General features: G+C 41.3%; 1 protein-coding gene across 4 annotated transcripts in view; it reads left to right on the forward strand.

Annotated features, from left to right (window-relative positions):
- PHACTR1 (phosphatase and actin regulator 1) overlaps positions 1-26415 on the forward strand; it is a 697605-nt gene that overhangs the window by 282759 nt on the left and 388431 nt on the right. Inside the window, exon 1 of one of the 4 annotated variants that reach the window (XM_049883943.1) lies at positions 1004-1267. The exons of 2 other annotated variants lie outside the window; for them this stretch is intronic. The gene's annotated coding sequence lies outside the window, so the exon portion shown is untranslated. One more of the 4 variants, XM_049883933.1, reaches the window with a different exon arrangement.

Here is a 26415-nt window from a genome sequence, read left to right on the forward strand (position 1 = left end):
AACTGGTATAGCTACATCTTGAGACATCCCTGCTAACTCAGCATGGACGTTTAGGAGACCCTCTACCCAGGAAGGAGCCCTGGTGGTGCAGTGGTTAAGCAGTCCGCTGCTAACCAAAAGGTCAGCCGTTTGAATCCACCAGCCACTCCTTGGAAACCCTATGGGGCAGCTCTACTCTGTCCTGTAGGGTCACTACGAGTCACAATCAACGCAATGGCAATGGATTTTTGGGTCTACCCAAGAAAAGGAGAATTGGTGTTGTGGTGGTGAAGTGCTCAGCTGCTAACCGAAAGGCCAAGGGTTCAAATCCACCAGCCCTTCGCTGAAGAAAGATGTGGCAGTTGGCTTCCATAAAGATTATAAATAAATAAAGATTACAGCCTTGAAAACCCTATGGGGCAGTTCTACTCTACCTCCTGCTAGGAGTCGGAATTGACGCCTCAGCAATGGTTTTTTGTTTTCTCTACCAAAGGAGAATCAAACCAAGGGCAGAAAAAAGTAAACTGCAAAAATGCAGTCCTCCTAGGAAATCTTCACCTAAAACCCAAACCACTGCTGTAGAGTCTGACTCACAGCAACCCTATAGAACAGAGCAGAACTGCCTCCTAGAGTTTCCAAAGCAGTCAATCTTTACCAAGCACACTGCCACATCTTTCTTCTGCGGAACCTCGGACTTTTCACTTAGTCAGCCCAGCCCTTTAACCACTGAGCCACCTGGACTCCTTCCTGAAAGCTCAAGAAAAGACTGTCATTGTTTGGTGCTTTGAGACACCGCACCCCCCCACCCCCCCCACCCCCCCACCCCCCCGCACACACCCATACACCTCCGGGGGGGAGTGGGGGATGGCTTTCTGATGGGAACTCGAATAGCACGGTTTGACTTATATAATGGAGCTGCTGTGAGTCAGGTGACTGGCTCACTGAGTAATTCCCTGCAGAAGGAGACAAACTGCATGTTAAAAAGCTCAACAAATACTCTTAAAAAAAAAAAAAACCCAGGCCGTGAGTTCCAGACTTCCACGCTGCCGTTCATCTGAATTCTCTCCAGGCTGAATGAGCTGGGCGGGCGCGCTGAGTCAGGAAGACTTGGGGAGGCCAGGGGCCGCCAAATGTAGGTCCGGGGGGTCTGGTTGGGGTCACCGGAGTACTTGGTTTCCTTTCAAAATGCTCCCAGCTTCGGAAACTGGTCGCTTCCAATGTCAAGTAGAACTTATGGCTCTTTGGAGACTGGAACCAGCCTGTTAGGAGCTGGGGTTCCGTGAAAAAGGTAAGAGACGACCCCTTTCTCAGCGGCTGGGGCTGCCGCCTGCCTGGGGGTGGTGTGGTTGCGCGCAGCGAACGCCTGGGAGGGCTGGTATGTCAGCTAACAGTTGTGGGATCTGGAAGAGGCTGGAAGAACCATCTGGGAGGGATTTCAAGGCGAGAAAAGGGAGTAAGATGGACCCTTGCCACCTAGATGTGTGACCACTTAGTTCATAGTGAATTGAACCCACCCCGCCCCCCACGCCTGTGTTGGCTCCTTTCTCCCCGCGCCCCTCCCACGTGGACGCGGGTCAGCGGCCAGGGACTTGGCACTGGCTGGTCCAGGCGGGGAGGCAGGCGAAGGGGCTGCCTGGCACCGAGGCTGCATGGGCGTGTGTAGCGTGTCAGCATGTGTATTTTCCGAGCCCGACACTTGAGACTGCTGCTTAGTTTAAGAAAGCACAGCTGTTGGAGAGACAGAAAACAGACCCGGAGGGGGAGGACACATGTGTAAGGAAAGAGCTTTGGGGAATCTTTAAGGTAGGCATTTGGGTCTTAAATCATTGTATTTCTTTCCGTGCGATTGTAAGCTGGATTTGGTCTTGGGTTTATGTTTTGTTCGGTTTGGGGAATTTTCCACTTCTGAAGCTGGCAGTTATCATTTTATTTGGTTTTTCATTCCTTGGACCCATTTCAGATGACATCTTGGCACCCAGGTACTCAGGAGTGTCTGTGAAGATGCCCAGAAGTCAGAAGTCAGAGTAGATGGATGAAAGTAGCGATGTTGTTCAAATCCAGCAGGCTCACTTGCAAATCTCACTGCACTGGAGACTTGCTTGGAGCCTGGGGTGCCTGCTGAGGCCGGCTGCTCTTAGGCTAAGAGCCTCGGGAAGTTCCTGGCTTAAAGACACAGGAAAGGAAAGATTAGATCTGCGGCTGTTATTTGGGAGGAGGTGGGGTGGGAGAAGTTGTCAGTGATAAAAAGGAAGAGTGACTTGGAAAATGAAAGGATAAAGGAAGAGGTTTGAAGGGGTCCTGTCCCGGGCCCTCACATTTTGTGAAGGTTTGCTGCAGGGAGATAAAAATCTATATGTGAACTGATACAGCTTGCTGGGCATGAACAAGAAATGTTACAGTGGGTTCTTTTTTCACTGGATCCTTAAAAACCTGGGAAACAGGCAAGGCTTTAGTTTGTTAGAGTTCCTTTCTAATTGTTATTCTCTTTTTGGCCACATGAGGTGCTGTAACCAAGATATGATTTTAGAACCAAAGGGAAAATGTCCTTAGAGTGAGATAAATATATATATATATTTATATATATATATATGATTTTCAAGTGTTTACTGTCCCTCAACATCCCCCCCCGCCCCCCGCCCCCAGTTTTAGGGAAATTCTGTGAGTTGAATGTGTCTAGTATAAACACTTGTTTAACCAAGCACTTGCCGTTGATTCTGACTCCTTGTGACCCCATGTGTTAGAGTAGAACTGTGCTCCATAGGGTTTTCAATGGCTGATTTTTCAGGTGGCGCAGTGAGTAAGTGTTCAGCTGCTAACCAAAAGGTCAGCAGTTCAAATCCACAGTTCAAATCCACCAGCCACTTCTTGGAAACCCTATAGGGCAGTTCTACTCTGTCCTACAGGGTCGCTCCGAGTCAGAATCGACTTTAGAGCAACAGGTTTAGATCTCCTAAAATGGTGTAATTATGGCTGTGAGGGGATATTTGATATCAGGGGAAAAAATGATCTTTAAATCTATGGTTCTTAGTTTTTTGAAGTCAGGACCACATTTGGGAATGTTTCCAAGGAGTGGCTGGTGGATTCGAACTGCTGACCTTTTGGTTAGGAGCCAAACACTTAACCACTATGCAACCAGGGCTCCATAATTATATCTGTGAGAGAATATTTGGTATCAGAAAAAAAAAAGCTTTAAATCTGTGGTTCTTCATTTTTTGAAACTGGGACCATATTTGGGAATCAAAAAGGCTCCTTTGATCATGAATTTCTCTATGTCAGTGGTCGTCTCTCTTCTGTGGCCCTATCACCCCCATCTCTTCTGATGCTCAATAAACAAAACTAAACAACAACAAAGCCAAAAGGCATAGCATAGGAGGCTTCTGATTAAAGCCACATCTGAGGTATAGATACAATAATATGATCAATATTCATAAAAGAACAGCTCATGGGCCCCCTTTTTAGGCTATGGGAATCCCTCAAGAAGACATTGCTTAAATTAATTAATTTCTAGCCAGATTTCCATAAGTTAAAACTTGCTGGAAACCTGCATTTCTACATTTCAATAATATAACGATGACTGAAATTCATAAGATTGACCTCGAGACCCTGAGAGATCCATCAGAGCCTTCCAAATCAGAGATGTTAACAGAATGTTTGGAATGGTTTTAGCTTTGAGGGCATTGCCTTGCATTCTAACTCTCTGAATTTGGTCCTATGCCTAGAATCATGGTGACAGCATTTTCCACACCAAGAACCAGGGCTTGTAGTCTGACAAAGGAGTTTTGTGTTATGTTCCCTCAGTGTGAGGAACAGTCAAGGAAATGATGTTTGAATGCCAAATTATGTCCATTTCTGGGACAGTTCAATGGTTTATGGGGCAACTGGTCAGAAAATGGGAAATGGAACTGCTTCGAAAATCCAATCCATGTGGAAATATAGGTACTTAGGTTAAAAGCATGGGTTTTGGGGTCAGACTGATTTCCACCCCAACTCTGCCACCTATTTCGGTGAATGATATGGTCACATTTCTTGACCTTTCTAAGACTCAGCTTCCTCATCTGTAAAATTGGATAGTAACGGTATTAGCCTTATAGGTTGTGTGAGAAGTAAACGAGATAACGCATGAATAGAACTGTAATATAGTACCTGGCATAGTTAGTACCTAATAAACAATACCTGTTGTTATTATTGTTATCTCTTATGATATCTAGTGACCAAAAAGAGTGCTGGTGGTGCAGTGGTTAAGAGCTCGACTGCTAACCAAAAGGTTGTCAGTTTAAATCCACCAGCCGCTCCTTGGAAACCCTATGGGGCAGTTCTACTCTGACCTATAGGGTCACTATGAATCGGAATTGCCTTAATGGCCATGGCTTTGGTTTTTTTGGTCAGTGACCAAAATATTTGAAAAACGAGCATTCTTTCTCTTTAATATGCCAGATGTTATGCAACGTTAGCTCAACATTTGTGATCCTCAAAATGTTTTGGGATTAAGTCATTAACATTTCTGTTCCTCTACGTGAGGAGGCAGCACTGACCCCGTGTTTTGGACGGAAGAGTCAATTGAACTGGTTTAACTCACATGAAACATCCGTGGCAGCACCGAACATGCCGTCGAACCAGATGAGGAATATCTGTCTCCAGGCTCCCTGTGCCCTCCCCACTGGTCACACCATTCCTGAGGACCCCAGCACGGGGGACCACACCACGAGTGTCCAAAAAAAAGGCAAAGTTGCCCTTCTCTCTGGAGAGGCTCAGATATCTTCCAATGATGTAGTTTGGTAGGAAAGACTTGGCTCCCCTGCATTATCATTGCCACTAATGTGACTCTGCACTTTTCTCTTCTTGAATCTGCTGGGCACAGTGCTCATGTAGGTGGCGATTGTGATCCACGACGGCAAGGTCCAAAGCCCCCACTAGGAACAGTGAAGAATCTGCTACCTTTGTCCAACCCCTTAAGTAAGACTGCGTTTTTACTTTCCCTTTGCAGTCTTCTAATGTGGGGATTTAATGCCTCACACAGAGCAAACTCCTGATATACTATAAACTCCAAAGACAGTTGTATAATTAATCTAAAGGGTAAAGATGCCAAAAGGCCTTTATTTTTGCCTTCCACGGGTATTCTGTTTCCTATAAAATTCCCAGTCTACTGTTGCAGAGAACAGGCTAAAAGAAGGGATTTCATGGAAGGTCTTAGAGGTATGGCCTGGACTTTTTTATAAAACTAACAAACTTCCTCTTGGAATTTGTCATAAAGACAGAAGAGTGAAGAATTGTGTAGTGTGTCTTCTTCTAAGAGACTCACTACAGAGGTGACACCAATGTCTAAAATTAAGAGAAACAGAAAAACAAAAACAAATCCAACAGAGTGACAGAAAATTAAGACGTTTCAAAAACAAAGAAGAAAATTTTGAGAATGTAAAAACACCCCAAAATTGGAAATATAACATTCATGAAAGAGAAAAAGGAGTGGGATGTGGGAGAAATAGCATGGAAATTAGGATTGAAAGACTTGGCTATGCATCCAGTCATACACCCTAGTTAAATCACTCAGCTGAGTCTGTCTCCTCACTTATAAAACCATGGTAATAATTCTTACCCTTCTCCAAGAGCTACTGAGAGGAGAAAATGAGATACTGCATCAAAACTGAAGAGATGACGAGAACCTAGAGTATTGTAGTCCCCTCAACAGTGTTGGGCAAGTGAACTCCATCTGGGTGGGGCTATCAAACGGGTACTAACAATTATTTAGAATTAAAGAAAATTGACAAAAAATAAGTAATATGTGTTTTTGGTATTTACTAAAAACTAGAATTTTCTTACTAATAGTAAAGAAATAAATCACTTTAATGACCAGTAGTTTTCAAGTTAATTAAGAAAACTCATTAAAAGTATTCTTGTCTTAGGAATTGATCAGTTCCATAAAGAAAAATGGTATCTCCAAACTATGGTGAGGAGACCCCACAGAAGGCAAGTTGGTAGACGTGGCCCAAACTTCCAGAGAAGCTTGACTTCCTAGGGCATTTCAGCTAAGAGGGAACGTGAGGGCCTTGTTTTACTCACTTTCACCAAAGTGTTTTGTCAAAGAGATGGTCACCAGCAAGGTTGCACTTCTGTGGTAGCAGCTGTTCCTGGTGGATGGATTTAACATTGTTTTGAACTAGATGCTCCTTTGAGGTCAAAGGGATTATGACATTTCCTTGGATAATTTCCTACTTCCTTTCGATATTTTGTCTCTTACAGGAAGTCAAAGATTGATCTCATCACCCAGGCTCCTACCATGCTCCCTGCATGATCATGTGTACTTTTCATGATTTCCTCAGTCAGTACTCAACTCTCCCCATTTCTGTTCAGTATAAACAGCAACCAGAAATGCGCGCACACACACACACATCTGTGTATCTAGATCTAGATCAATAAATACATATTCTTCATTCCTGAAGCAGAGAGAACTTGAAAGTAGAGAAGAAGATAATTTGCAAGTGATATTTACAAATCACTTCCTTTCTAAATTTCAGATGGTTGATTTCAGAGAAAGAGATATCAAGCCCGGTTTACGGCTGACGTGTCCCCACAAACATGGGCAGTGCAGGGGAAATGATAGCTTTTCTAAATTCACAGAAATAAAAAGGCATGGCCGAGCAGGGGGTGAAGGGGGGGAGGAGATAATTTGCAGGTACACTGATAAGGTGAGAGTGCTCATGGCTTCTCTCCTCCTCCCAACTGGTGATGAGAAGGCAGCGGCATCTACAGCTGGACCGTGTGCACACTCTGGTAGGGTATGCTCAGTAGCCTGTTGGCTGTGTGGATGCTGTATCCAAACAGGAGAATGCAAAACACAGCATGAAGGGGCGATCATGCAAGCAAGGCGTGTACCTAGACATATTGAGAGGAACATAAGGGGACATACTAAGTAATTTGTAAAACATTTTTTACGTGGCACGTCTTTTCTCATGATGAATAGGGTATGCCTCCAGTGCCCAAGAAGGAAGCCTCAGGTCCTGGGGTGTCATGATCAAACCTCCGTATTGTTCCTCTGGTGTGGTTTCAGCGCAAACAAAAATGCACACTATAATTAGTAAAGAATTTTACCCATATTCCAGGCTTCATTTTGGAGGCAGGGGAAGTGATGGGTTAGTGTACTAAGTTAGGGTCAAGGTTATTAGAATGAGGCTCTTGAAAGGCAACTATGACGTAATTCAGTATGCACTGGTGCCTGCATTATTTAGCCCTGAATTCAAGCTTCATGACTTGCCCAAAAAAGGGCCTAGAGGCTGAAAATGATAAAGACAAACACTTAGGAATAAGTCATCAGACTTTAAGAAAATCCGTATTGCTTCCCCTTTAGCTTTCACAAAAATCAGAAACTCTTTTTCAAGTTGGTTTGCTCACATGAGTTATCACATGTAGAATTACTCAAATCAAAGTGTGTTTTTATAAATACCATGTCTTTTTCAATAAAGCAAAAACTAACCACCTTGCATTTTTCATTATTGTATTTGTTCAGTAAGCGTTTATGATCTGCTGTACTAAGGACAAGATATCCTGCAAAGAGTGTTGCAAGATAAAAAAAGATGAATCGGATCTGCCCATAGCTATTCAGAGAAATAAAATATGCACATAAAAGTTACAACAAAATACAGAAAATGACAGCTTGCATGAGAACAGAAGAAATGATTATTGAGGTTGACATGAGGGAGATAATAATTCCAGCTAGAAAGGGCTGTAGAGATGTTTTTAACTGAGAGTCTTGAGGGCTGAGTAGGTATATCTGGATGTGTGTTGGAGAGGGAAGTCGTGGCAGAGGGCAAGTCTGGAGTGCACACAGGAGTGATGTCCAGGACAGTTTTACTGGAGAAGAGGCAAAAAGAAAGCAACTGGTTGTAGATATCATTGGAAAGAACTTGAATAGCAAGCACAGAAGTGACAGCTTAAAACCACATGTTGTTGTTAGCTGCCCTAAAGATGGCCCCTGACTCCGGTACCAGGCTTTTCTGCCTAGCCCACCTTAGTCTGGAAGCTCCTCTGAAACCTGTCCAGCATCATAGCAACACACAGCCCTCCACTGACACACGGGTGGTGGCTGGGCATGAGGCACGTTGGCCGGGAATCAAACTCAGTCTCCTGCATGGAAAGTGAGAACTCTACCACTGAACAATGAAACAAACAAACAAACAAAAAATCTGCTGACGTCAAGTCGATTCCAACTCATATCAACCCTGTAGGACAGAGTAGAACTGCCCCACAGGGTTTCCAAGGAGGGAGTAATGGGTTCCAACTGCTGACCTTTTGATCATCAGTCAAACGCTTAAACCACTCTGCCACCAGTGCTCCACTGAACAACCATGGCCCTCAAAACCATGTATAAAACCACCAAACCAAACCTGTTGCCATCAAGTCGATTCTGACTCATAGCGACCCTATAGAGTGGAACGGCCCCATAGGATTTTCAAGGCTGTAATTTATTTTTCTTCTTTATTGTATTTTAGATGAAGGTTTACAGAACAAATTAGTTTCTCACTAAACAATTAATACACATATTATTTTGTGGCATTGGTTGTCAACCCCATGACACGTTAACACCCTCCCCCTCTCCACCTTGGGTTTCCAATTACCGGCTTTCCTGTCCCTTCCTGCCTTCTCATACCTGCTCCTGAGATGGTGTGCCCATTTAGTCTCATTTTATTTTATGGGCCTGTCTAATCTTTGGCTGAAGGGTGAATCTCAGCAGTGACTTCAGTACTGAGTTAAAAGGGTGTCCAGGGGACATATTCTCAGGGTTTCTCCAGCCTCTGTAAGATCAGTAAGTCTGGTCTTTTTTCATGAGTTAGAATTTTGTTCCACATTTTTCTCCAGCTCTGTCCAGGGCCTTCTACTGTGATCCCTGTCAGAGCAGTTGGTGGTGGTAGCTGGGCACCATCTAGTTGTGCTGGACTCAGTCTGTTGGAGGCTGTGGTAATTGGGGTCCATTAGTCCTTTGGACTAATCCTTCCCTTGTGTCTTTGGATTTATTCATTCTCCCATGCTCCAGAAGGAGTGGACCAGTGAAGTATCTTAAATGGCTGTTTACAAGCTTTTAAGACCACAGGCACTACTCACAAAAGTAGATGTAAAACATTTTTTTATAAACTATGTTATGCCAATTGAGCTAGATGTCCCCTGAGACTATGATCCCCCGCCCTCAATCCAGTAATTTGGTCCCTCAGGGAATTGAGATGTGTCTTTGAAGCGTCTTAGTCGTCTAGTGCTGCTGTAACAGAAATACCACAAGTGGGTGGCTTTAACAAAGAGAAATTTATTTCTTCACAGTAAAGTAGGCCAAATTCAGGGCATCACCTTCCGGGAAAGGCTTTCTCTCTCTGTCAGCCTTCTCATCAATCTTCCTCTGGGCTAGGAGCTTCCCCACACTGGCACTACGGGTCCAAAGGACTTGCTCTGCTCCTGGCACTGCATTCTTGGTTGTATGAGGTCCCAAACTCTCTGCTTGCTTCCTTCCCTTTTATCTCTTGTAAGATAAAAGGTGGTGCAGGCCACACCCCAGGGAAACTCCTTTTACATTGGATCAGGGATGTGACCTTAGTAAGGGTGTTACAATCCCACCCTAATCCTCTTTAACATAAAATTATAATCACATAATGGAGGACAACCACACAATACTGGGAATCATGGCCCAGCTAAATTGATACACGTATTTTTGGGGGGACATAATTCAATCCATGACACGGAGCTTCCTTGACCTTGTCTTGGTCAAGTTATGCCGACTTCCCCAGAATTGTGTCTTACCTTTCACCAAAGTTACCACTTATCTATTGTCTAGTTAGTGTTTTTCTCTTCCCACCTCTCCCCTCCCTAGTAGCCATCAAAGATTGTTTCTTTCTATGTATAAACCCATTCATGGGTTTTTGTAATAGTGGTCTCATGTGGTATTTATCCTTTTGTGATTGACTTATTTCACTCAGCCATAATGCCCTCCAGAGTCACCCATGCTGTGCGATGTTTCACGGATTCATCATTGTTCTTTATTCTTGCATAATATTCCATTGTGTGTATGTACCATGGTTTATTTATCCATTCATCCTTTGATGGGCACTTAGGTTGTTTCTATCTTTTTGTTACTGTGAATAATGCTGCAGTGAACATGGGTGTGCATATGTCTATTAGTGTGATGGCTCGTATTTCTCTAGGGTATGGGATTGCTGGATCATATGGTATTTCTATTTCTATCTTTTTAAGGAAGCAACATACTGTTTTCCAAAATGGTTGTACCATTTTACGTTCCCACCAGCAGTGCATACGAATTCCAGTCTCCCTGCAGCCTCTCCAGCATATGTTATTTTATGTGTTTTTGATTCGTGCCAGTAATGTAGGGATGAGATGGTATCTCATTGTACTTTTAATTTGCATTTCTCTAATGGTTAATAATTGCGAGCATTTCCTCATGTGTCTGCTAGCTGCCCGAATGTCTTCTTTGGTGAAGTGTCTGTTCCTAACCTTTGTCCATTTTTTAATTGGACTATTTGTCTTTTTGCTGTAGAGGTGTTGAATTTTCCTATGGATTTTAGAGATTAGACCTTTGTCAGATTTGTCATAGCCAAATTTTTTTTCTCAGTCTGTAGGTTCTCTTTTTTTTCTTTTGGTGAAGTCTTTTGATGAGGGTGTTTAATTTTTTAAAAAATCCCAGTTCTCTAGCTTATTGTCTGGTGTTTGTGTCTTGTTAGTTATGGTTTATATACTATTTACGCCACGTATTAGGGCCTCTAGTGTTGACCCTATGTTTTGTTCCATGATATTTATAGTTTTGGGTTTTATATTTAGGTCTTTGATCCATTTTGAATTAGTTTTTGTGTATGGTGTGAGGTATGGGTCCTGTTTCATTTTTTTTTACAGATAGACAGTTTTGCCAACACTGTTTGTTAAAAAAAGACTGTATTTTCCCCATTTAACAGAGTTTGGGCCTTTGCTGGAGATCAGGTGACCGGAGGTGGATAGACGTATATCTGAATTCTCAATCCTTTTCCATTGGTCAATGTGTCTAAGGTTGTACCAGTGCCAGGCTGTTTTGATTACCATAGCTGTATAGTAGTTTCTGAGGTCAGGCAGTGGGAGTCCTCTTACTTTATTCTTCTTCAGTAGTGCTTTACTTATCCGGGGCCTCTTTCCTTTCCATGTAAAGTTAATGATTAGTTTTTCCATCTTGTTGAAGAATGCTGTTGGTATAATAGGTTCTAAAATCAGGTAGTGTGAGGCCTCCCACTTTGTTCTTTTTCAGTAATGTTTTATTTATCCCAGGCCTTTTCCCTTTCCATATGAAGTTGGTGATTTGTTTCTCCATCTCGTTAAAAAGTGCCAAGGCTGTATTCTTTACAGGTGGAGCCCTGGTGATACAGTGGCAATGGGTTGGTTTTGGTTTTGGTTTCATCTTTACAGAAGCAGACCGCCAGCCCTTCTCTCCTGCTGAACTACTGGCGGGTTCAAACCACCGATCTTTCAGTCAGCAGCAGAGTGCTTAACCATTGCACCACCAGGGCTGCTTTTAACAGCATATGCCCTTTGTCTTTGAGTGAATTCCGACTCATAGCAACCCTATATGACACAGTAGAACTGTCCCATAGGGTTTCCAAGACTGTACATTTTTTACCACATCTTTCTCCCGTGGTGCGGCTGGTGGGTTTGAACCACTGACCTTTCTCTTAGCAGCTGAGTGCTGAACCGCTACGCCACCAGGGCTACATTAACAACATACACACACACAAAAAAAACGTTGCCGTTGAGTCTATTCCAAATCATAGCGACCCTGTAGGACAGAGTAGAACTGCCCCATAGGATTTCCACCGAGCAGCTGGTGGATTCAAACTGCCAGCCTTTTGGTTGGCAGCCAAGCTCTCAACCACTGTGCCACCAGGGCTCCTAACAAAATATAGTAGGGGGAAACTCTTATTATCAGAACCTTGGGAGCCTTCTGCTTTTAAAAATGCCCTCCAAGATGTCCAGAAAGTAAGCATTCTTTCTAACCACATGGAAGGTGCTTTCCAGAGCATCCCATCAAACAGCCTTTGCCCACAAAGTTCAAATGCCAAGTGTTATAAGAAGAACAATTTCATTTGAATCTCTGCAGTTAAGTGGAAAAGAGTTACCTACAAGGGAATTTCTATTCTTTGAAATAACCCAAGTCTGAAACCCTTCATGTATGAATAAAGAATAAATCTCTTGAACTATACTGAAACCGAGAGAGAGAGAGAGTTGCAGCTGTTCTATATACTCGGTCAACTGTAACTCATAAGTGAATAAAGTCTGCACTTGTAGAGATCTGGTAACTTAGTAACAAAGATGATGACAAAGAATCCTTAAGAAATCTCTGTCCTCTTAAACTGCCGTAGCGTAAAAGGGAACTGAGAAAAGGGAAGCCATGTTCGATTCAACAAACACTTGAAGCCATCTTTCAAATGTTCTGGGCTGAATGAAGTCCAACGTGAGTTTTGCCAAACCCAAGAGAAATTCAGTCCATGTGTCTCTGATTCATTTATAGTTTAATCATCAAAATACTGCTTTGCAAGAACTAATGATGTCCAAGAAAACTTTTATGGGCCATTTAAAAACATTATCTTGACAACAGGAAGTCCTGTTTTGCCAAGAGTGAACAGACGCCTGGAGCAGAGGTTCTGGGTTTGCTTGTGGGAGCCGAAGCCGTGGATAGTAAAGTTCCCAAACCTGGCAAAGCAGACTTTATAATTCCCTCAGGGGCTGTGTGGTGCGTGTCTGTCTCCACTCACTGGAATTATAGTCAGGGAAAATAACCCAAGGGGAAGGTGACCGCTAGCTTTCATGATTTAACTCCAACTCACTCCCTTTCATGGAATTTCATACCCCTTCACCACATCCCATTTGATAAGTGATAATTCCAGAGGTAACTTCTTCACTGAAATCATACTATTAGCATCTTGGCCTTTAAAAATCTAAGGTAGAGTTTCAGAAATGAGTTTGGAAAACAACAGCCATTGATTCCAGGAACACGAAAAACATATTTTTCTTTAGGGTTGAGTTTTATTTTTGATGAACCAAAACTCTCAGAATTAAAGCCTCCTAAAATGGCTTTAAATAAAAAACGTTTATGCTCTGCTTAGCAGTCCTTGGGTAGCGCAAGCAGCAAAGTGCTCAACTACTAACCAAAAGGTTGGCAGCTTGAACCTACCCAGAGACACCTTGGAAGAAAGGCCTGGAGATCTGCTACCAAAAGGTCAAACCTTGAAAACTCTGTGGAGCACAGTTCTACTCTGCACACGTGGGATTGCCATGATTCGGAACAGCTTGACGGCAACTGGTTTCTTTGGTTTTTTTTTGGTTTTATACTCTGTTTGGAATCCCTGGGTGGCACAAATGGTTAACGTACTGGGCTGCTAACTGAAAGGTTGGTGGTTTGAGTCCACCCAGAGGGGCTTTGGAAGAAAGCCCTGGGAATCTACTTCCAAAAAATCACTATCAAAAACCCTGTGGAGCACAATTCTACTTTGACACTGATGGACTAACCATGAGTCAGTGTTGACTCCATAGAACAGGGTTTTTTGTTTGTTTTTTATGCCCTGCTTGCTGCCTCATTGCTTCTCACTAGTAGTTCTCAAAGTATGGTCCCTGACCAGCATCATCTGGGAACTTTTAGAAATGCAAATTCTCTGTGCCCACTTCAGACCTTCTGCTCTCAACGGGCCTCAGACATCAGAATCACTGAGGGCTTGTTAAAACACAGATTGCTGGGCCCTACTCCGCAGAGTTTCTGATTCAGTAGGTCTAGGTGTAGCCTGAGAACTTGCATTTCTAACAAGCTCCAAGTCGATGCTGACAATGCTGGTCTCAGGAACCCACTTTGAGAACCACTGTTCCGTACTCTTCCAAGTTCTTACCACTGGCTTGCCACTGAGTGGCAGAGATACGGGTATTAGTGGAGAACATTCCAGGTGGTCTCCAGCATTCTTGGGGTTGTGTTTCAATGATTTCACAAGGATATGGTCTCCCAAAATTCCTGCGGACCATTATTCACATCCAAAGAAACGAACGAAGTAGCTTTCGCAACTCTGCCTAGAGCTTGTGGTAGCTTAGAAAATGAGTACCAGTAAGGCACACTCAAGGTACCTTTTCTTTTGAAACCAAATTATTGGAATAATTGTGTAAATCTGTTGGCTTCCACAGAGATTTTCCTAAAGACCATATGTAATTTATGAAATAGGAGTAGCCCAAATCAATGTATGTAGAATGTCTATAATGTTTAGAGGGTCTCCTGAATTAGACTTGTCCCCAGGGCTTTAAAATTACATGAAGAGTACCAAATTCATCTGGTGAGATGTGCTTTTTTCTGCACTTAAATGCAAGAGGGCTTGTATTGCGTGCATTTCTGTATATGGGATCCTGGGTACATGATAGAAAGATGTCTTTGATGAGAAGTGGATAATTGGCACAGGTAGACGATGCTGACCTTCAGGCAAATCGTGAAACTGGAGTTCAATGAAGGCATTTTGCCAGAGATTTCTGCTCAAGGGCTGCTTTCTGATCATCTGACTTAATGTAAGTGAAGAGTTTATACATACATGCCAGTTACTAGTGGACTCCAAGTCATGGTAACTCCATGTGTGTCAGAGTAGAACTGCGCTCAGTAGGGTCTTCAGTGGTTGATTTTTTTTGGAATTAGGTTGCCAGACTTTTCTTTTGAGGCACCTCTGAGTGCATTCGAATCACCAACCTTTCAGTTAATAACCTAGCGCCACCCACAGACTCCAAAGAGCTTATCAAATCTTCTAAAAAATGTGGCTTTAAAATGCGCTCGAATCACCTGAAAATCTTGTTAAGATGCAGGCTCTGATTCAGCAGGTCTGAGTGGGCTCACGGTTTTACATTTCCTACTGTCTCCCAGGTGATGTCAGTGCTACCAATCCAGCATCCACACTTTAAGGAACAAGATCCTGGAACAGTGGTTCACCATCCTGGGAAGCCTTTCAAAAATTCTAAATCAAATATTCTGGGTAGAATGTAGGCATAGGTATTTTTTAAACACCCCAGGTGAGCCTGATGTGCAGCCAGGGTTTGAGAACCTCTAACCTGGACACACAGAGTTAATATTTCTAGGCTTAAAAAACCCAAACCAAACCCATTGCCATCGAGTTGATTCCAACCCATAGCGACCCCATAGGACAGAGTAGAACTGCCCCATAGGGTTTCCAAGGCTGTAATCTTTACTGCCACATCTTTTTCCCAGAGAGCGGAGGTGGGTTCCAACTACCCACCTTTTGGTTAGCAACCAAGTACTTAACCACTGCGCCACCAAAAACAAAAACCCAGTCCCATTGCCATTGAGTCAAATTCTGACTGTGCCACCAGGACACCTTATTTCTAAGCTATTTGTTTCAAAATCATGTCTCACCTGAGTCTTTGGTGAGTATTGGTTGCTGTGAATTCATACATGACTTCTCCAATAAGAGCCTTAAGTACCTGTTTCTATGTTGCTGATTAAAGAAAGCACCAAATGCTTTAGATTCCAAATGTGCTGACTACAGAGTTGGTGTTCAGCTAGGAAAATTCAGGAAACCGACTTGTATTCTCACCCCTATAGAGCGTCTCCCTATTTACTCACAGAGGTGAGCTACTGGGATAACTTGGGTAGAACGAACACTGATGTTTAATATGCTAGAGTGCACAGGCACATATTTGACAACTCAAAATCCTACATCAAGAAAACCACAGGAAAGAAGTTCACTCTTCAGCCAAAGATTAGACAGGCCCATAAAACAAAGTGAGACTGAAGAGTCACACCAGTCCATGGGCAAGGACTAGAAGGCAGGAGGGGACAGGAAAGCTGGTAATAGGAAACCCAAGGTTGAGTAGGGAGAGTGTTGACATGTCATGGGGTGGTTAGCCAATGTCATAAAACAGTATGTGTACTGTTTAATGAGAAGCTAGTTTGTTCTGTAAACCTTCATATAAAGTGCAATAAAAAATAAAAACTCAGGAAAAAAAATTTCACCTTAAAAATGTTAAGAGCAGGTATTACAATCCAGGTGTCTCCAGCATAAAAAAAAAAAAATGTAACATTACTCCCATGGAACATCTGAGTCTGCTTTCAGTGGCACTCGGATGGATCTGCCTGGATGACTCACCTGCAAGGTACACCCCTCAGTAGCCAGGGGTGCTGTCTGTGGTTGGGATAATTAAATATTCTGCACTTAAATATTGGACGATGCTCGCCAAATACAGTCACTTCAGTTAATAAAACTGTGGCATCAACACAGAAGAGGGTGTGTCTCTATTTGCTACTGCAGATGGATGCAAAGCCGATTTATCTAATAAATGCATCATTATTTAAATATTAAACCCAAAAGAAGACAATTTCAGTGCACAGCACTAATTTAGAACTTAAATTTAATCTGCCCATAAGCCATCCTTATCTACCCCGTTTCTGCCAGTAGTATGATGATGACAGGCTTGGAAGAACTAGAAATCTCGATGCCATGTAAAAAGTTTCCCATTTTATGCTACGGATAGTTCATGTGCATGAATCAAAGACTGACGAAAAACGATAATTGTTGCAAAAGTCTTACATTCTTCTTAACCAGTTTCTCCATAAGTTGAAGCTGTATGGTAACCATGACTGATGGAATGATCAGGGCTGGGACAGCCATGGCCAGGTGTCTTAGTCATCTAGTGCTGCTGCAACAGAGATACTACAAGTGGATGGCTTTAACGAAGAGAAATTTATTCTCTCACAGCCTAGTGGGTTACAAGTCCAAATTCAGGGTGTCAGCTCCAGGGGAAGGCTTTCTCTCTCTGTCAGCTCTGCAGGAAGATTCCTTGTCCTCAGTCTTCCCCTGGTCAAGGAGCTTCTCAGGTGCAGGGACCTTAGGTCAAAAGGACTCATTCTGCTTCCGGTGCTGCTTTCTTGATTGTATGAGGTCCCCAACTCTGCTTGCTTCCCTTTCCTTTTCTCTTTCGAGAGATAAAAGGTGGTGCAGGTGGGGCAGGCCATATCCCAGGGAAGGTCCCTTTACCTGGATTAGGGAGGTGACCTAAGTAAGGATGGTGTTACAATCCCACCCTTATCCTCTCAACATAAAATTACAATCACAAAATGGAGGACAACCACATAATACTGGAAATCATGGCCTAACCAAGTTGATACACACATTTCTGGGGGGACATAATTCAATCCATGACACTAGGTTAGGCATGAAGACATGTGTCCTGTTCTGCATTGTGGGTATATTATTTTGAGAGATCTCATGTGCTCTGCCCCAGTCCTTCGAGCTAACTCAGTCAGGAGCCGGGGGTGAGCAGCACAAACCAGTCGAGTTTACAGGAAATAGTTTAGGATTCCTCTTGCTTGTTTCTACTCTGATTCCATCTCCACCCATCACTAGCCCTGGGGCCTGGCATTCATCTCTTGATCTCTTTGCACACCATACTTATCCATGTTCTCTTCAGTAATTGGAAACCCTGGTGGTATAGTGCTTAAGTCCCACAGCTGCTAACCAAAAGGTCTGCAGTTCTAATCCACCAGGTACTCCTTGGAAACCCTATGGGGCAGTTCTACTCTGTTTTATAGGGTCGCTTTGAGTCAGAATCGACTTGACAGCAAAGGGTGTTTTTTGGTTTGGTGACACAGTGGTTAAGTGCTCAGCAGCCAAATGAAAGGTCAGCATTTCGAACCCACCACCCACTCAGTGAGAGAAAGATATGGCACTGTCTTCCATAAAGATTACAGCCTTGGAAATCCTGTCTACTGGTCCCTCTTGGACATAGGTGTCCCTGTGTGTTCATTTCTAGGGTACCAGGACCTCTCACCACTGAGACAAGAGTTCTGGGGCTTGATGGGGGCAGGGGTTAGGCAGTGGTGGAGGGGGGTGACTTTTAAATTTGCATGTTGCCCTTTAAATTTCGTTTACCTCTAGTACTGGAAGCTCTGATTAATAAAACCCAGCTCCCTTAAGGGGTATTTTCAGATAGACCTAGTTTTTCATTTTTGAGAAAAAGCTGGCGTAGAATTTTGAAATGGTGCCCCTGAGCTCATGTGGGTTGATTTGCTTAGATAGTGAAATCTTCTTCTTCTTTTTTTATTTATTAAGCTTTTTTTTTTTTAATTGACATGTAACTTACGTCAAAGTGCAGAAAGCAAACGTGTGCAAATGGATGAATTTTCTCAAAGTGGGCACATACATGGAACCAACACATAGATCAAGAAATACAATATTACCAGTGTCTCAAAAAAAAAAAAATTTTTTTTTTTTGGTTCATAATTCCGCCTGCCCAATCAGTAGTCCTTCTGTTCTCCCAGAGGTAACCAATAATCTGACTTCAGGTATCATAGATTTCCCTGTTTTAAATTCGAGTAAAGGAAACACACAGTGTATCTGGCAACTTTTGAACATTGTTTCTGAAATTCATGCATGTTATAGTATTTATCAGTAGTTTTTTTTTAATTGCTTATACATTTCCAGTATGAATACTCTATTTATTCATCTATTTTACTGTTGATAAGCATTTGGGTTGTTCCTACTTTTGACTGTTATTAACAATGCTGCTATGAACATTCTTAAATATGTCATTTAGGGCACCTAGGTATGTGTTTTGGTTCAGATATACCTAGAAGTGGAATTGGTGTAGCATAGAATATGCATGGGCCTAGTTTTAGTAGAAACTGCCAAATAGCTCTCCAAAACGGTTGCACCGATTTACACCTCTAAGGGAGAGCATACAAGAGTTGTAGCTGTGGCTCCACATCCGTTCCAATAATGGCTATTGTCAGACCCTTCCATGGTAATGGCATCCTATTGTGGTTTCATTTGCATTTCCCAAAGGGCTGATGAGAATGAGGTTTTTTTTGCCTTTTTATATCTATTTGTAGAAGATTTCATACATTCTGCATACCAGTCCCTTGTCATTTATATGTATTGCAGATGTTTCCACCTGCTCTGTGGCATGCCTTTTCTCTCTCAATAATGTCTTTTGATAAAATGATATTCTTAATTTTAATCTAGTCCAATTCCTAAACCTTTTTATTTATTTATTTATTTTTTAGTGATTAAAATTTTTATGTCCTTTTCAAGAAATATTTGGTCGAAGTCATGAAAATACTCTATGCTATTTTCTAGTTTTTTCTCATGTAGATGTCCAATTGGACCAATAGTATTTATTGAAAAGACTGTTCTTTCTCCACCTCTCCATGACACCACCTTTGTCACAAATTATGTGCTCATCTTTGTGAGTCTGTTTATGGACTCTTTAGTCTGTTACCTTGGTCGAATTGTCTGTCCTGGCATCAATACTGCACTATTTTATTTATTTGTTTATTTTTTATGGTAATCTCTGACTTTATTCAATCTTAACCAGTATGTGTCATTGATCAACTCTTTCCTTTTGACATGAGGGCTGGAGGATTCCAGTGGACTCTTGGTATTTATTTATTTTCCTTTTTTTTTTTTTAATAGTGCTTTGAAAGTTTACAGCCCAAGTTAATTTCTCATACAAAAATTGATACACATATTGTTTTGTAACATTACCTGCAGTCCCCACAATGTGACGGCACACTCCCCTTTCCCACCCTGGGTTCCCTGTGTCCATTCAACCAGTTCCTGCCCCTTCCTGCTTTCTCATCCTGCCTCCGGATGGGAGCTACCCATTTGGTTTTGTGTATCTGCTTAACAAGCACACTCCTCGTGTGTATTATTTTTTGTCTTATATGCCTGTTTAATCTTTGTCTGAAGAGTGGGCTCCTGGAATCGTTTCAGTTCTGGGTTAACAGAGCATCTAGGGGCCACAGCTCCGGGGATTCCTCCAGTCTCTGTCAGTCAATTGAGTTTGGTCTGTTTATGTGAAATTGAATTCTGCTCCACACTTTTCTCCAGCTCCATCTGGAACTCTCTCTCGTGATCCCTGTCAGGGCAGTCATTGGTGGTAGCTGGGCAGCATCTAGTTCTTCTGGTCTCAGGCTAGTGAAATCTCTGGTTCATGTGGTCCTTTAGTCTCTTGCACTAATATTTTCCTTGTGTCTTTTGTGTTCTTCATTCTCCTGTGCTCCAAGCAGAGTGGGGCCAATTGATGCATCTTAGATGGCCACGCAAAAGCTTTTAAGACTACAGATGCCGCTCACCAAAGCGGGATGCAGAACATTTTCTTAATAAACTGTCAGGCCAATTGACCTACATGTCCCCAAAACTATGGTCCCTAGGCCCCAGCCCCAGCTGCTCTGTCCCTCAAGTGTTTGGATGTGTCCGGGAAACTTCTTAGCTTTTGCTTTGGTCCAGTTGTGCTGACTTCCCCTGTATTGTGTTTTGTCCTTCCCTTCACCAGAGTTGATCCTTGTCTACTATCTAGTTAGAGAATTTCCCTCCCCTGCCCTCGTAACCATCAAAGCATGTTTTTTTTTTTTTCTGAGTTTAAACCTTTCTTGAGTTCATATAATTGTGGTCTCAAACAATATTTGTCCTTTTGTGACTGACTAATTTCAGTCAGCCTAATGCCCTCCAGATTCATCCATGTTGTGAGATGTTTCACTGACTCATCATTATTCATTATCATTGCTTAGTATTCCATAGTCTGTATGTACCAGAATTTGTTTATTCATTCATCTGTTGATGGGCACCTAGATTGTTTCTGTCTTTTTGATATTGTGAACAATGCTACAGTGAACATGGGTGTGCATATGTCTAGTCGTGTAACAGCACTTATTTCTCTAGGATATGTTCCTAGGAGTTGAATTGCTGGACCATATGATATTTCTATTTCTAGCTTTTTAAGGAAACGCCAGACTGATTTCCAAAGTGGTTGTACCATTTTACATTCCCACCAGCAGTGTATAAGTGTTCCAATCTCTCCACTACCTTTCCAACATTTATTATTTTGTGTTTTTTGGATTAATGCCAGCCTTGTTGGGGTGAGATGGTATGTCATTGTAGTTTTGATTTGCATTTTTCTAATGGCTGTTAGCTGCCTAAATGTCTTCTTTGGTGAAGTGTCTGTTCATATCCTTTGCCCATTTTTAATTAGACTATTTGTCTTTTTTGTTATTGAGATGTTACAGTATCTTGTAGATTTTAGAGACTAGACCCTTATTGGATATGCTGTATCCAAATTTTTTTCCCAGTCTGTAGATTCTCTTTTTACTCTTTTGATGAACTTAAGTGTTTGATTTTTAGGAGCTCTCAGTTATCTAGTTTCTCATCTGGTGTTTGTACATTTTTAGTTGTGATTCGTATACTATTTATGCCATGTATTAGGGCTGCTAGCATTTTTCCTATTTTTTCTTCCATTATCTTTATCATTTTAGGCCTTTAATCCATTTTGAGTTAGTTTTTTGAATACTGGGAGGTATGGGCCCTGTTTCATTTTCTGGCAGATGGATATCCAGTTATGCCAGCACCATTTGTTAAAGAGACTGCCTCCCCATTTAACAGACTTTGGGCCTTTGTCAAATATCAGCTGCTCATAGGTGGATGTATTTATGTATGGGTTCTCAAGTCTGTTCCACTGGTCTGTGTATCTGTTGTTGTACCAGTAACAGGTTGTTTTGACTACTGTGGTGGTATAATATGTTCTCAAATCAGGTAGTGTGAGGCCTCCCACTTTGTCTTCTTCAGTAATGCTTTACTTATACGGGACCTTTTCCCTTTCCATATGAAGTTGGTGATTTATTTTTCCATCTCATGAAAAAATGCTGTTGGAAATTGGATTGGGATTGCATTGTATCTGTATATCACTTTGGGTAGAATTGACATTTTCACAATGTTGAGTCTTCCTATCCATGACTATGGTATATTTTTCCACTTATGTAGGTCTTTTTTGGTTTCTTGCAATTGTGTTTTGTAGTTTTCTTTGTATAGGACTTTTCCGTCTCTGGTTAGATTTATTCCTAAGTATTTTATCTTCTTGGGGACTATTATAAATGGTTTGATTTGGTGATTTCCTTTTCAAAGTTCTCTTTGTTGGTGTAGAGAAATCCAACTGATTTTTGTATGTTTATCTTGTATTCTGATACTTTGCTGAAATCTTCTATTAGTTTCAGTAGTTTTCCTGTGGATTCTTTGGGGTTTTCTGTGTGTAAGACCACATCACCTGCAAATAGGGATACTTTTACTTCTTCCTTATGAATTTGGATGCCCGTTATTTCTTTTTCTTGCCTTGTTGCTCTGGCTAGGACCTGCAGCACAATGTTGAATAAAAGTGATGATAAAGGGCATCCTTGTCTTGTTCCCCTTCTCCAAGGGAGTGCTTTCAGACACTCTCATTCTGTTTAGAATGATGTCGGCTTTTGACTTTGTATAAATGCCCTTTATTATGTCAAGGAATTTCCCTTCTATTCTTATTTTGCTGAGAAGTTTTTATCAGGAACGGGTGTTGGATTTTGTCAGATGCCTTTTCTGCATCAATTGATAAGATCATGTGGTTCTGATCTTTTGTTTTATTATGTGATGTATTACATCACATAATGTTGAATCATCCCTGCATACCTGGTACGAATCACACTTGGTCATGGTGAATTGTTTTTTTGATATGTTGTTGAATTCTATTGGCTAGAATTTTGTTGAGGATTTTTGCATCTACGTTCATGAGTGATATTGGTCTGTAATTTTCTTTTTTTGTGGTGTCATTACCTGGTTTTGGTATCAGGGTTATGTTGGCTTCATAGAATGAGTTTAGGAGTATTCCTTCCTTTTCTATGCTCTGAAATACCTTTAGTAGTACTGGTATTAACTCTTCTCTGAAATTTGGTAGAATTCTCCAGTGAAGCCATCCAGGCCAAGGCTTTTTTTGTTGTTGTTGGGAGTTTTTTTTTATTACCTCTTCAATCTCTTCTTTTGTTATGGGTTTATTAATTTTTCTACCTCGGTTTGTGTTAGTTTAGGTAGGTAGTGTATTTCTAGAAATTTCTCCATTTCCTCTAGGTTTTCAAATTTGTTGGTGTATAATTTTTCATAGTATTCTGTTATGATCTTTTTAATTCAGTTGGTTTTGTAGTGATATCACCCATCTCATTTCTTATTGGGGTTATTCACATCTTCTCCTATTTTTCTTTTGTCAGTTAGGCCGATGGTTTCTCAATTTTGTTGAACTTTTCAAAGAACCAACTGTTGGTCTTGTTGACTCTTTCAATTGTTTTTCTATTCTCTATTTCGTTTATTTCTACTCTAATCTTTATTATTTGCTTTCTTCTGGTGCCCAAGGGCTTCTTTGCTGCTCTCTTTCTATTTGTTTGAGTTGTAGGGTTAATGTTTTTATTTTGGTCCTTTCTTCTTTTTGAATGTGTGCATTATTGCTAAAAATTGACCTCTGAGCAGTGCTTTTGTTGTGTCCTAAAGGTTTTGGTGAGATGCGTTTTCATTCTTATTAAAGAGTCTATGAATTTCTTTATTCCATCCTTGATTTCTTCTGAAATGTTCTTCTTGAACAAGGGTGAGCCATAGTTGGATTCCATCTGAAGGAATATGCCTAAAAACCATGGCAATCCTTAGGATGTTATTAGGTGCCATCACGTCAGTTCCAACTCATAGCAACCTTATGTACAACAGAACAAAACACTACCCAGTCCTGTGCCATCCTCGCAATCATTGCTATGTTTGAGCCCATTGTTGCAGCCACTGTGTAAATCCATCTCGTCAAGAGTCTTTTTTTTTTTTTTTTGCTGACCGTCTAGTTTACCCAGCACGATGTCCTTTTCAGGGACTGGTTTCTCCTGATAACATGTCCAAAGTGTGTGAGGTAAAGCCTAGTCATCCTCACTTCTAGGGAACATTCTAGATGTACTTCTTCCAAGATAGGTTTGTTTGTTCCTCTGGCAATTCATGGTATACTCAATATTCTTTGACAACACTGTAATTCAAATTCATCAATTCTTCTTTGGGTCCTTAGTCATTGTCCAGCTTTCCCATATGTATAAGGCAATTGAAAATACCATGGCTTGAGTCAGGCACACCTTAGTCCTCAAAGTAATGTCTTTGCTTTTTAACACTTTGCTGCAATATATCACTAGGACAGATCCTGTAATTCTAGAATCCAGAGATTACTTTCAGCTTTTTGTTATTAATTAAATATTGTAAAGTGGATAGATTTTCATCAAGAAAGTAGGTCAAAACAACAAATAAAAAAATTACTATAAACATTAAAAACAATATAATAACAAGAATTGGCAGACAACATACCAAGAATTAAGGCAAGAAAGGTGTGAGAACTGCATAATAGAGACAGGTTCCACCTTCTGGCAACTTACAGGAAATGCAGGCAAACAGGCAAATACAGAATACTGTGGTGAGTGCTATGATGAGAGTAAGGAGCTAAGAAAGCATGTTGGAGAGGTACCTAACAAAGACTTTCTGGAAAAAGTGGAGTCTCAGTTGAGACCTGAAGTTTGTAGAGGCTGTTCCAGGTAGTGGGGCATGTGCATAGAGAGGGCCAGAGGCAGAGGAGTATAAATTGTGAGAAATAGGGAACTAAAAGTAATTCTGTTTTGCTGTCATATCAAGTGGGGGTTGGGAGATTGGTGAGACGTGAGCCTGGAGAGGTTAGTAGGGGCCAGGACAAAAGCCCACATACTGTATCAGTCTATTTATATGAAATGTCCAGATAAGGCAAATCAGTAGAGCCAGAAAATAGATTAGTGGTTGCCTAGGGCTTGGGGTAGGAATGAAGAGTGTCTAGGACACCAGGTTTCTTTTTAGGATGATGGAAATATTCTAAAATTAGACTGTGGTGGTGGTTGTACATCTCTGTAAGTATACACAATTTATTGAATTAAACACTTAAAATGGATGAATTATTTGGTATGTAAATTATATACCAATAAAGCTGTTTAAACAACAACAAAAAAGGCACTTTAAAAAAACCTGCCGGGGAGTATCAACATTTATCTTGGTTGAGACAGGAAGATATTGATGATGTAGATTCATGCAACTGCATTTTAGAAAGTTCCCTGTGGTAAAAACCCTGCTGTGCAAGGTCAAGGTAAGGTGAAGAGAACTGACCTCTACTGAGCATCTACTGTATAATGAACACGATAGCCACCTTATATACTTTACCTCATTTAAATCCCACAACAACTTACTGGGACCTTTTGCTGTACGGTTTACTGTTGTCGTAATATGAGTGTAATTCTACTGTATGTGAAATATAAACAACCACTGCTTTATTTATGAGAAAACTGAGGCTCAGAGAGGTGAAGTAACTTGCTCAAAGCATACAGACAGTAAAGGCACAGCCAGGATTAAAACTCAGGCTGTGTCTGATCTGAGGCTTTATGCTTTCTACCCTACCAAGCTGCCCTGAAATTGGATAAATTAACATGCACAGTGTGGTGTTGAACTGCTTGCTAGATTGCCCAACAATAATGCTTACACATACCCCTTGTGGTAGTATCTGATTGCTGCTGTAACAAATTACTGCAAATTTGGTGGCTTAGAACAACATAAATGTCTCCTCATACAGTTCTGGAAGCCCCAAGTCCAAAATCAGTCTCCCTGAGCCAAAATCGAGGTGTCAGCAGAGCAGATGCCTTCTGTAGGCTCTAGGGGAGAATCTACTTTCTTGCCTTTTTTCAGCTTCTAGAGGCCGCCTGTATTCCTTGGCTTTTGGCCCCTTCCCTGCAATGGCATCGCTCCAACCTTTGCTTCCATCATCACATTTCCCTCATCTGTGACTTTGACCAAGGTCCCTGGGTGGCACAAATGGCTATGGAATCGACTTGATGGAAATGGTTTTGTTGTTGTTGTTGTATTTTAATGACTTTGACCTTCTTGTCCCCTTCTTATAAGGGTCCTTATGATTACATTGGTTCCCCTGGAATAATCCAAAAATCATTAATTTAATCACATCCACAAAGTCCCTTTTGCCATGTAAGGTAACGTATTCACAGGGTCTTGGATTAGAATGCGGACATCTGAGGAGGCCATTACTCTGCCTTAGCACACCCCTGGTTTAGAAATGGGTGTTTGAAAGATGTCTTGAAATAAATGTGGGCTTCTATATTTTGACCTTGAATTTAAGCTCAAAAGCTTTTCTTTATTCGTAACAACCAAAATCAAGACTAGAATTGAACAATACTATTATTTTTTTGCCTCCAATTTTAAATGTCCTCCACTTGAAACATTAGAGGCATAGAACAAATAAAAACTTGGTGTGCTATTAAGAATATTATTTTTTTGAAACTGCTTATATTAGATGATAAATTACAGGATAAATTTGATATGTCAAGCCCTCAGAGAGAGCCCATGCCAAAGGAATGTGGAAGTTTGGACAAATGAAAACAAACACACACAAAGAATAATACTGATACTGCATTACAAACTGTTTTGAGGCATACTTTCGTCTACAATTTCATTATAAGGCAAATACGAGCTTCATGAAGCACTCTATGAATAGGCAAGTGTCTTGTTTTTTTAAAAGTTCTGTGGTGTCTGTATTTATTTTGCTCTAAGTTTA

This window comes from Elephas maximus, chromosome 1 (assembly GCF_024166365.1).
Source record: "Elephas maximus indicus isolate mEleMax1 chromosome 1, mEleMax1 primary haplotype, whole genome shotgun sequence".
In the NCBI taxonomy this organism is placed as follows: domain Eukaryota; kingdom Metazoa; phylum Chordata; class Mammalia; order Proboscidea; family Elephantidae; genus Elephas; species Elephas maximus.